We start from the raw sequence: 12846 nt of genomic DNA on the forward strand, positions 1-12846 counted from the left end.
ATACCATCAGCAACAGCCTTCTATGGGAGAGAACAAACCAACTTCCAGCTAAAGAGGAAATTAGGAAAAGACGATGGAAATGGATAGGACATATATTAGGCAAATCATCAAACTGCATCACGAGGCAAGCCCTAACTTGGAATCCTGAAGGGAAACGAAAAAGAGGAAGACCAAAGAACACATTACGTCGGGAAATAGAAACAGATATGAAAAGGATGAATAACAACTGGAAGGAGCTGGAAAGTATTGCTCAGGACAGGGTTGGATGGAGAGTGCTGGTGTTGGGCTATGCTCCTTGACGAGGAGTAACATGAGTAAGTAAGTAGTACGAATGAGAAATAAGGTAAAGATTAACGATTAATTAATTCATAAAATATGAGAAGTATAGATTGAATACATTATTTGAACATCTTTAATAGTTGTCCTTTATATACTACATGAATCTTCTAGTTTACAATTTCTTTCTATTCCCCTTTTCTGTTTTCTTTAACTCGATCTTCATGGACTTCTGGTGTCATGAATTCCACTTCTGATTGGTATTACAAATTGCTCATGCCAAAAGATATAGGAAGTATATACTAGAGAAGTAATGACTAAATTGCATTCTGTTTTTAGTTGTTGTTCTAAACAAACTTGACGCATTTATTGTGGATTTAATAGATAAGTTGGAAGGTGAACGTTTGATTAAATGGTTAAAAGTAAACTGTTTTATTGAATCTTTGTCTGCTGGTTTATTAGATTATGCGGACCACCTCTACATTTCAGAGGAAGCATGGAATACAATAGACAATTTGGATGAGGCTAGACGATTAGGACTTTGCAGATCGTCTAGCCTTTCTCTCCCATACGCAGCAACAAATGTAGATGAAGACAACAAGTGTAGCAGTAGCCTCTATATCAGGAGGCCTCATCATACAAAAGAGGAAAACCAAAATCCTCAGATACAATACGGAGAACACCAACCTAATCACACTTGAAAAGGAGCTCTGGAAGATGTGGAATTTTCCACGTATCTGGACAGCGTGATCGATGAACATGGAGGATCTGGTGCAGACGTAAAGGCGAGGGTTGGCAAAGCAAGGGCCGCATTCCTTCAATTGAAGAACATATGAAACTCAAAACAATTGTCAGCCAATATCAAAGTCAGAATCTTCAATACGAACGTCAAGACAATGTGACTATACGGAACTAAAAATAAGAGAGATACCACAACCATCAAAAACGTACAAATATTTCTAAACAATTGTCTACGTAAGATACTAAACATCTGTTGACCGGATACCATCAGCAACAGATTACTATAGGAGAAAACAAATCAACTTCCAGTTGAAGAGGAAATTAGGAAACGACGTTGGAAGTGGATAGGACATGTATCACGGAAATCTTGAAACTGCATCGCGAGGTAAGCGCTTACCTAGAATCGTAAAGGGAGGTGGGAAAGAGGAAGACCAAAGAACATGTTGTATCGGGAATTGTAAGCAGACATATGAAGGATGAATAGCAACTAGAAATAACTGTGAAGGATTTTCGAGGGCAGAGTTTGATGGGGAATACTGGTGGGTGGCCTATGCTCTTCCATGAGGGTAACAAGCATAATGTAACTTCATGACAGATTTGTGCTAAAACCATGGATATACAATTTTAGCAAGTCTCATTACACACTTCTCAGTAATTTGACGAAATCGAATTGCAGTAAAGTCTATCTTCTAATCAAAACAATAACTGTGCAAAAAAGATACGTGCTCCACCACAATATTGTAACAGTAACCATAGATATCAATATAAATCATTCTTCAATAGATTTTACAAGTTATAACTTTCAAACTGTTATTTATGAAGTATTTTACTTAATTATTATTGGTTGGTAGCTTCACTCAACGATTATTATTTATCTGTAATTCGTTATAAGTTTCTCTCCTTTTCTTTATTTGACTATTTAGAAATTTAATAGTTGAATTCATGAGTCGATTTAAACTAGACCACCATGGAAAACCTGGAAGCACTCGACGGCCGATTCGTTCTAATATGGGACTCCTGAGTAGTGAGCATCCACGATCCCGCATGCGGAACTCCAATATAGGACCTTCAGTCTCGTGAAAGAATGTTTAACACCTAGATCACTCAGTCGGCATCCAGCGGTGTTCAAATCCCTCAAGGTGAGATCGTGGATGCGCATTGCTGAGGAGTCCCACAATTGGACGAAACGGCCGTCCAGTACTTCTAGGTTTTCTATGGTGGTCTAGCTCCAACTGACTCATGATCTCAACCATCAAAACATATATGTGAATCATATTCCAGTAGTATACTAGATGATTGTAGGTACTCAAGGGGAAATTCTAAATTTAGTTTCGTCCTAGTTTGCAATCTTGAGGGAACTGATGTTTACGATTGATCGATTACCGAATAGTGACCACTGTCTCGCTTGTTTTGGTCTTTAGATTAATATTTATGATAATAATAAAAATAGTGATGATGTTTATTAGCTTCCCAAACTAGTATCACTTGTGCTGGTGATCTGTCTATTAAAAAGGTGACTTAACTGTAAGTCAATTTACCTAAAATTGAATTTTAGCTTTGATGCATGGTACTTGACGGTTAATAACATACATATACTACTAGAATAATATCAGATGGGTTTTGTGGAGATTGTAGTAATTTCAATGGTTAAGCTAGACCACCATGGAGAACCTGGAAGCACTGGACGGCCGTTTCATCCTATTGTGGGACTCCTCGGCAGTGCGCATCCACGACCTCGCCCCCTGCGAGATTCGAACCCAGGACCTACTAGTTTCGCGCGTGATCACTCAACCACTAGACTACTAAAGTTCGCCTTTAGATCTGTTGGTCAGTATTGTGAAACCACTGATTGAGCAATGCTAAAGTTAAGCTTTGGATACTATAAAGGAACAGAAAACGGATATGTAAATCTTATAGGAACTTATTCTTATTCAGACTTTCGAACCTAGGATTACAGACTGAAAGGATACTGTTGAACAAATAAATATTGGTCGGAATAAGCTTTTCTAACTAGTTTAATTCATGCACATATGGATTTTTTTTAATGGTTTGTTTGATAAAGGTCATACTAATGTGTTTAAAAGTCAACCAAACCTATAATTATAAAGCATTAAATAGTTAAAATTATAACTGAAATAGATACTAAATCTATGCTAATTATATATGTGTACCCTGATAATTTTCACTGTTTCATAGTAATAGTATACTATAGAGGTCAAAAGAGAAAAGGTGACCGTAGACTTAATAAAAACTTAAAATGAAAGCAATTTATGCTTGATTAGAAAGAGATAGAGAAATATATATATATATAACTAACCCGTATATAAATCATAATCAGAAAATACAGCCACAAACATACACGTACGATTTACAAGTCTAGTCAAATAATTGCATATACCCATATATATACCGGTTGACTAGACCGACCGACATCTGCCAAACTAAAACTGTTTTCTTTTTACAATTCAATGTCTAACTAAAACTGTGTCAACTAATAAACATTATTGAAAAAGTTCGTATTCTATTTAAGGTATTTTGTTATATACAGACAATATGTTAATCAATATTGTCCAACATCTTATCAATCTGTGTAACTTCTTTCTTTTTCAAAAATGCGGTTTGTATTTAGACAAACTAGTTGGAAAAAAAAAGAAAACAAGATTAGTGTATTTGTGGAGATTGTAGTAATAATTACCATGTAGGATTTAGTGATTAACTTCGTGAGGGAATTCTTGAAGTTCTAGTGAGAAATTGTGGAGTTAATTCATGTCAGGTGGAAACAGTTACCTACCTCAGTACAATGGAAGGTGATTGTGAAATTTCATAGATCGGTTGAGGTTAGACATTAACACCGTTGAATATCGAATCAGTGGTCTAGAGATTAGGCGTTCACACTCGAGACAAAAGATCCTGGATTCGAATCTCGCGAGGCGGGATCGTGGATGCCTACTGCTGAGGAGTTTCACGATGGGACGAAATGGCCGTCTAGTGCTTCCAGGTTTTTATTGATGGTCTAACAGTAATTAGTTCATGATCTCAACTGAACTGCCATTTCATCCTATTACGGGACTCCTCAACACTGTGTAGTAAATCTTAACGTATCGATATGTTTACAAGTACCTGATAATTTAGTTTCAAGTGGTTCCAACTAATAATGTCTCATTTGGTTTACTAGAGTTAATTTTTGATTCAGTTATTTGGACATTTGTTCCATCTTTTCCATAAATGTTAATTTTGCATGAACTGGTTTCTATAGTTCAGATTATCAGTACTGACTGATAATGACTCTCTTGTTGGTTCAAATCCAGTTACGCTTCAATCCTTCTTCGAATATTATTCAGTATTGACGTACAATACTATTGTTTTTCTTTTTGAAGTTAGTTTTAGAATACTGATTCATCAAACTAGTAACCTACGAATATCCTCTACTCTTACCGGCCATGTTTCACAGCCATAAAATAGGGTGGAACGAACTGCTGCTCAGTAAACCCGTCGTTTGATTAGTAGATGGATATCTTGCCTATGCCATAAATGACGCTAGTTGGCAAAAGCCCATCGAGCCTTCTGTATCCGTGCTGAGATTTTGTCATACACCAGACCACAAGGGCTGATAAGACTCTGAAGATAAATGAAGCGGTCGACATGCTTAAATACTTCACTCCCTATCATTAGTTCATGTGTTCTATACTAAAACAAAACAGCTATCTAGGACTTCTGACTTTAACTAACATCAGTCCGTGATTTAATCTGTGAATATTGTATATGAAGAAGAGAATAAAATAAAAGGAATTAAATTCATGACATAATAAGTTATTCTGTAATCATTTGTTTTCATTGTCATTATTATTATTCCTTTATCCACTCTTGGGAATACATTTTAAAATTGAATCATTTGTACTGTAAATGGTTATATGTATAAATTATTCACAGAATAAGAAGAGAAGGAGGTTTGGGAAAACATTCACGCCAAAAAAGGATAGAAATGAAGAATATCTTTAGAGAATATCAAGAGAGAGAAAAAATGATTTAAAATTGTAGGTAAGTACTTAGTTGGATGAAAATATTTAAGTATCAATAAATGGATTGAACGTGTTGAATAACTTGTATCTTACTATTATTATTTAGGATTGCGGTTGATCAATCTCTTGTTAGCATATGTGTATCCTGAGCGGATTGCCTTGATATAGCCTTAAATCACAAGCGTTTTAAGCAAAGATAGATAATGGCTAGTAGTGGAGTTTAGGACGTGTGTTTCGTTCTATTTAGTACTCGTCAGCTAGATATACCTGCATTGAACGTTTTCAATTCGATAAATCATGACTTGAATTTTATTGAGAATTATAATATGTAGCTTGTTTAACAGGACAGGATACTATAAATAGCATATTCCAATAGGTCAAAGTCTGTACACTGAAGAAAGAAGTTTTTCATAGTTTATATAGACTTCCAAGTCGTAAATGAGAAGACAGAAGACAAGTGAAACGAATGCTATTCCAAACAGTGTCAATGATGACATCTGATGCTAAACCACCATAGAAAATCTGGAGGCACTAGATGGCCGTTTCCTTCTAATGTGGAATTCATCAGCAGAGTTCATACACGATCACACCCCGTGGGATTCGAACCTGAAACCTATCGATTTCGCGCGCAAACTCTTAACCTCTAGACTAGTGTTTTCAGGTTTTCCATAGTAGTCTAGCTTCAACTGACTCATGAACTCAACTATTAAATTACAATATACTATCCACAAAACCCCTTTCTGTAAATAAATATATTTTGGAAACACTTAAAAGTAGCCCAAAGTTATCAGTATTGTTTTAATATTTACAAAAAAACATTTCAAGTGTTTACCATGATTCTGATTGATGTATACAATAGCTGAATATACTACTTATTAAGAGAATGAAATATGGAATAGAAAGTCGAAGGTAAGGTCATATCTAATTGAAAAGAAACTATTTTTAATCAGTATAAATATTGAAGTATGGTTAATATCATTCATTTTAATGTCTTCATTTAATTTAGCGGCATATTCAAGTGTTTAATTCTTTTCAAAATTTTGTTTTAAAGAATATATATATATATAGCCTAAATATGCCTACCTAACGTAGTATGCTAATTGTTATTAGGTTATTTTTAAGAAAAAGATTATAACTGCTAGGGTTGAATCTATCACGAATTCATTTAATCTGCGAACGAGAACAAGACTCGGTGAACAAAGACCAGTAAGCTAGATACTGATGAGTCCCAGCCCTGATAACTAGAGGGAGAAGTTCAAGCTTGGAGTGGGAAGTATATTCTGCAAACAGCCAGAAACGAGTGACTACAACAAACACAATTCAAAACGTATATATACAGTACAAAACCGTCCTTGGGGAGAGTTACCAAATAGCCTAATAAAAGACGCAACGGACCAATAGCAGTTAAGATATTTCCCAGTGGGAGATACTTCATGAAGATGACAAGTGCGCCTTTGGCGCGAAAACAAAGAAATTCCAATTTTCTAAATAAAATTACAAAATTTGGTCCTTTCCTGAGTGAGTTCTGGGAATCTAACGTCCTCAACAATAAACCACAAAGCTAATTTTGTCAGGAGTTTGTGAAGTTATTAATTGTTGTAATGACTGAAAGTCACAGAGAACTTGGTTTAACAACAGTTTCACTGGTGTAAATATGTTTATTCTTTTAATTAACAACCTCTTATAAGTCTTTATGTAATTGGACATATGATTGACGATTATTTTACCAAATATGTTTTTGGTAAATAGAAGAGTTAGATTCCGTTGGACCTTGTTATTTCTGATGCATTAATATCAAACATTATTAGTATATGTGCAGCCTGTGCGGATTGCCTTGATATAGCCTTAAGTCATAAGCTTTTTAAGCAAAAGTAGATAAAGGCAATCCGCTCAGGATGCACATATGCCAACATCAGATTCAAGTAGAACAACACCGAGTGAATTTAAACTTCACCCCATTGCATAACCAGGTAGCTATCAGGACTCAGTAGCTAAGTGGAGAATGTTATGACGTTTGAAGCGAACGATACTGGATTCGATTCCCAGAGTGAACATCAACTCTGAGATGCGGTTAAATCTAACTGACGAGTCCCAAACAGGATGAAACACACATCCTGGATTCCACTACTAGTCACTATCCATCTTTGCTTATAAACAATGAATAGTTATCTATATACTTTTACTATACGTATATATCTTTTATGATCGGATAGAAATTACTGGTACAATTATCAATAATCAACTTCTATTTTTCATTTATCAAGTAGGTATTTTACGATGTGTACATGAATCTGTTATTTTTAATATTTGGTTTGTTTGTATGTTCTTTTTTTTTGATGTGGTAAGCGTGTTGTACTCCCAACAACATTATTCACCTAAACACAAGAATACAAAAATATGCATGTATATATGAATAATGATGACGGCATATCATCAATAAGGATGAATAATATTCACTTTACAATGAATTATGTGGAAAAAAGGTTGGATGACTCCAAAAATACTCTCTCCCTCCCTCTCTCTCTCACACAGATACACACATACACATTATATACCAAATTCATACACAAGCATAAATAATATCTAACCGATGATTTGGCATTTAATACAAAAAGCGTGCTCCATACACTTCAATGATTTATTAACCCCGGGCAAGTAATGAAAAAGCGTAAAGCATGAAGAAAAAATAGAAATTAGTATAGGATTGTGGAAAATGTTGAGTTTTGATTGAGATAATGAACCGATCAATCTTAGATCGTCATCGAAAACCCAGAGGTACTGGATGGCCGTTTTCTCCCAGCAGTACGCAACCACGATCCCGTACGTGGGATTCGAACACATCATACTCTAACATACAATAACTATCGACTAAATCAATAGAAGAATACCTGAAAATACTTGATATTGTACGATTATGGTATATCAAAATAATAGATACTTCATAAATTTATGAACATATATTCTATCTTCAGTAGGACTCGAACCCAAGACCTTCAGTCTTGCGCGCGAACACTCAGTCTCTAGAGCACTAAGTTGGCACCCAACGTTGTTAATATCTAACTTCAATTGATCCACGATCCTGCACAACCATTTATTGTCTGAGATGGATAACTGTCTACACTTGACACACATTAGACTCCAGTGGTCACGGATATTGTAATAATTTTAACAGTTGAATTCATGAGTCGATCTAAGCTAAACCACCATCGAAAATTAGTTTTTCTATTATAATTTTATTCTATAAACACTCTTGTCTACACTCAAACATTCATTTCATATATTCAATTCATTTAAGGAAAAAAGTTGTTTAAATTGTATTTTAAAAAGGAAAATGAATTAATTTTGATGTGGTTTTCGAATTTCGTCTTTGGGAAATCAAATCCAACGATTTAGCGTTATCAAAACAATCATTGACCATTGAAGCTCCTGCTTAAATGTGAACACTTTAAATTAATTGAAGTTTATGGTTAACATTCTAGTGAATAAGAACAGCAGTGGGCAGAATCTAATGTATTGGAATACGAAATCACAGAATATCTCACTAAAATCTTAGAACCATATAGTAAATAGTTAATTTGCAAAATATCAGTCCATTGTCTCAATCTTGACTGTTCCTTTTGCAAATATCAGTCCATGGTCTCAGATTTCATGGTTTCTATATTTTCATACCAATTGCTTTCCATTCCCATTCTTTCTTTCTCGATCTTCTTCTGTAATACATTCTACTCCTGACTATCGTTATATACTACTTAAGTGGATATAAGTAGATCATACCACAAATCAATTGTTTGATATATTTTATTTTAAAAAAGAAAGATAGTTAAGTATTACCGTACAAAAATATCATTCACTGAAAAGAAGTTCTAATTGGTTGATTTATGAAAAAGGATTTAGTTCAAAGAGAGTTATTTACTCATAGACTGGCATCAACTATAAAATCACTGGAAACTATTTATTTCATAGCAATTGTGTTTATTGTGTCAAACTGAATGTTTTAAAAATTTCACAGGTTGAAATCATGAGTCGATTGAAGCTAGACCACCATGGAAAACCTGGAAGCACTGGACGGCCAGTAGGTCCTGGGTTCGAGCCCCGCGTGGTGCGGGATTATGGATGCGCACTGCTGAGGAGTCCCATACTAGGACGAAACGGCCGTCCAGTGCTTCCAGGTTTTCCATGGTGGTCTAGCTTCAATCGATTCATGATTTCAACCTGTGAAATTTCTAAAACTCTCCACAAAACCCATTCTGAATGTTTTAAATTCAGTTCTACATTGAATTATGAATATTTAATACTGAGATAATGCAAATACAAACAAAACGATTACGTAATTTTGAATTGATTCATTGCAATCAGTGACAAGATTTAGTTTTGAGTATCCTTGAAGTGAATGTCTATTCCTTCACAATATGAATTTGAATTAACTGAGTCATATTTGGATATATTTACATAGAATTGTATTTTATACTTTGTTACTATGTTCCGTTGGCCAAAATTACTGTTTTGCTAATCATATATGTGCACAGAGTAGATTATGGTATGCCTGTGTTCATATATACATATATGTATATGTAACGGTATTCTAAATATTCTTATTTGACAAGCGGTTGTCAAGATCTCTTCTCTTTTATGTGATTGATAATGTATAAATATGTTTTTACATCCTATTAAGTACTTTTAGTCACAACCGCTAAAAAGATCAGATACACTATGTAGTATCGCCCTTTTGTTTTTGCCAAGAAAGTCTGAATCACCGTTGTTAAACATCGTTGCATATATATCTACGGTTGAGGTCAGTGTAAGAAAATAAAACATTGAATTTTACTACAGAAACTAATGTAATATTTATGAAAAGATCATATTTGTATTGCTGATATGGAAATTAAAACAACTATCAACCAATATCAAAGTCAGAATCTTCAATACGAACGTCAAGACAATTTAATTATACGGAAGTAAAACTAGAAAAACTACCACAACTATTAAAAAGGTACAAATATTTCTAAACAATTGTCTAAGTAAGATACTAAACATCTGTTGACCGGATACCATCAGCAACAGATTACTATGGGAGAAAACAAATCAACTCCCAGTTGAGAAGGAAATCAGGAAAATACGTGCGAAGTGGATAGGATATACATTAAGGAAATCATCAAGCTGCATCACGAGGCAAGCCCTAACTTGGAATTCTGAAGGAAAGCGGAAAAGATGAAGGCCAAAGTACACATTACATCGTGAAATAGAAGCAGATATGAAAAAGATGAATAGTGAGTTTAAATCCCGGAATGAAAATCAACTCTGGAATGCAAGTACATCTAACTGGCGAGTCTCAAACAAAATAAAACGTGTGTCCTGAATTCCACTGCTAGCCACTATTCAATTTTACTTATTAATAGTACCATTTTATTTGAGGGCAGTATTTCGATTGCAAACTGGAAAATTAATGTAGAGGAAACTATTCATTGTTCGACTTCAATTACAATGCGGATATGAATATTCCTGATATGGGTCGTTGTTAATGAAACAGTCGGTGAGACCATAATTCATGGATGATTCAATCAGATTTATGATAACAGGTCTCGGATTTCGGCGCGAAATTCACTCACCCATTTGACTAAATAGAGTCTTAGCATTATAGCTGATGTCAGCTTGTGATGAAAACTCTAAATCTAATTCCTAACCCTAACCATCAACCGTAAATCATAATCCTTATTCTTCAAACTGCTTTATAACCCTCATATAGCCCCAGTAAGTAAGTCGACACTTTCAGGGTCAGTTTAGTGTCATTCAAAGGTCGTCCATCAATGGTAGTCTCATCAAACAGTTGATCAATATTTCCCCGTGTGTGTGTGTGTAAGGGAGGGATAGATTTTGAATTCTAGCTCAAGTAGATCTTAGTTACATTCTAATGATTTGTTAACATGCTACATATTCAAAACTCTATTTAAAATAAGCTAAATTCATATCAATTGATCACGGAAATTTTCTAGAAAAAATTAATCAATTATAACCTTTGTGTTTAATGGAAATTTATATTGAACCTCGATTGAAGTTTCAATTCAGATCTTTTATCAGTTCATTTACTATTAAGAGGGGTATTCATTGATATACGTGTACATTTCATAACTTACATGACAGTTTAAAATAAGATCTCACTTTTCATAAGAGCTTATAAAGATTTATCTTCAATTAATCATCACTAGTAATTTTTAGCCTATCTTTTACGTGATTGACTAGAAAAACTATATTTTTTAAAACAAAAAACTGGACTTTCCTTGATAATGAATGATCAATAGTAGCTATTAGTGGAATGCAGGACGTGCGCCTCGTCCTATTTGGAACTCGTCAGCTGGATGTACCTGCATCTGAGAGTTGATGTTCACTCCTGGACTTCAACCTAATACCGTTCGCTTCAAACGCCATCACATTATCCACTTAAGTACTGAGTATGAATACATTTGTACGCAGCTTGTGATGTAATCTCATTTTGATATAAGTACATATATATTTCTTACTTCTAATAAACTTAACTCAAGAATGAGATTATTCATTTTATAGTATTCGAATAGATCAACTAATGCTCCTATGGTATACTCATTATAACAATGGTAGATTATGATCATTTTGAAAATTGTTGACGGTTGAAAGAAATTACTCTCCACATAGGATAACTAACTTTAGTTATAAGCAAAGATGAATAGTGACTAGTAGTGGAATCCAGTTTGACGCGCATTTCATCCTATTTGGAACTCATCAGCTGGATGTACCTGCATCTGAGAGTTAATATTCACTGTGACTTGAATCTAATACCTTTCGCTCCAAATGCCATCACATTATCCACTTAATTACTGAGTCCTAATCCTCACTTGCTTATGCGATGGGGGATGAAGTTTAAATCCTAGATTCCACTGCTAACCATTATCCATCTGTGTTTATACTGCTTGTGAATTAAGACAGTATCAATGCAATACACACAGTATGCACATATGCTAATAAGAGACTGATCAATTTCACTTCTAAACATCAAGTAAACAATACGAAGTGAATTCTTTGATAATGATATCTTTATCATTGTAAAACTTATGACTACATACTACATACTTTCTGAATCAACATAAAATCTAACTCTAAACCTTTAAATCTGATTAATATAATTAATGATCATTTTCAGACGGTAATTAGAAATTCAATGTCTTTTTAATAGACATACAGAATGTATCATATCATACTTATACAAGTATGAACATGTTTAATACATTGTCTTATAAATGATCATATCATAATAAAATAGGTTGTTACATTATATTATCATTAGTATAGGTGTATATAGTTCAATTGTTGATTATGGATAGATGCAAAACAGTAATCTTGATAGATAGATATATCTTTAAATTAGTTTCCATTGATACTAGTATAGATAATATGGATATATGAATGAATGAAATAAGAATCATAAAACAATATATAAATTAAAATGTATTCTATACAATGACATAGATACAATAAAACAGTTGACAACTATATAATGATATAGTTGACAATAATAAGTATATTGTATACATGAATAATGATTAGTATATTGGATTTTATAATTAATATCAAATTGTGATTAAGTTCTTTACTTTTTTTTGTTTTAATGAACGTTGTATGATGGTTGAAAATTTAAACCAAAGATTTATTATAAAGAAAATTACATGTATATATATATACCGAAAAGAGAAATAAACCTGTCCGGGGAAAAAAAGACTTTTGAAAGTAGAACTTAATTTCTTTAAGTGAAATATACAAAGATGGATAGTGACTAGTGGTG

The sequence above is a fragment of the Schistosoma haematobium genome, chromosome 3 (genome assembly GCF_000699445.3).
Source record: "Schistosoma haematobium chromosome 3, whole genome shotgun sequence".
Taxonomy (NCBI): domain Eukaryota; kingdom Metazoa; phylum Platyhelminthes; class Trematoda; order Strigeidida; family Schistosomatidae; genus Schistosoma; species Schistosoma haematobium.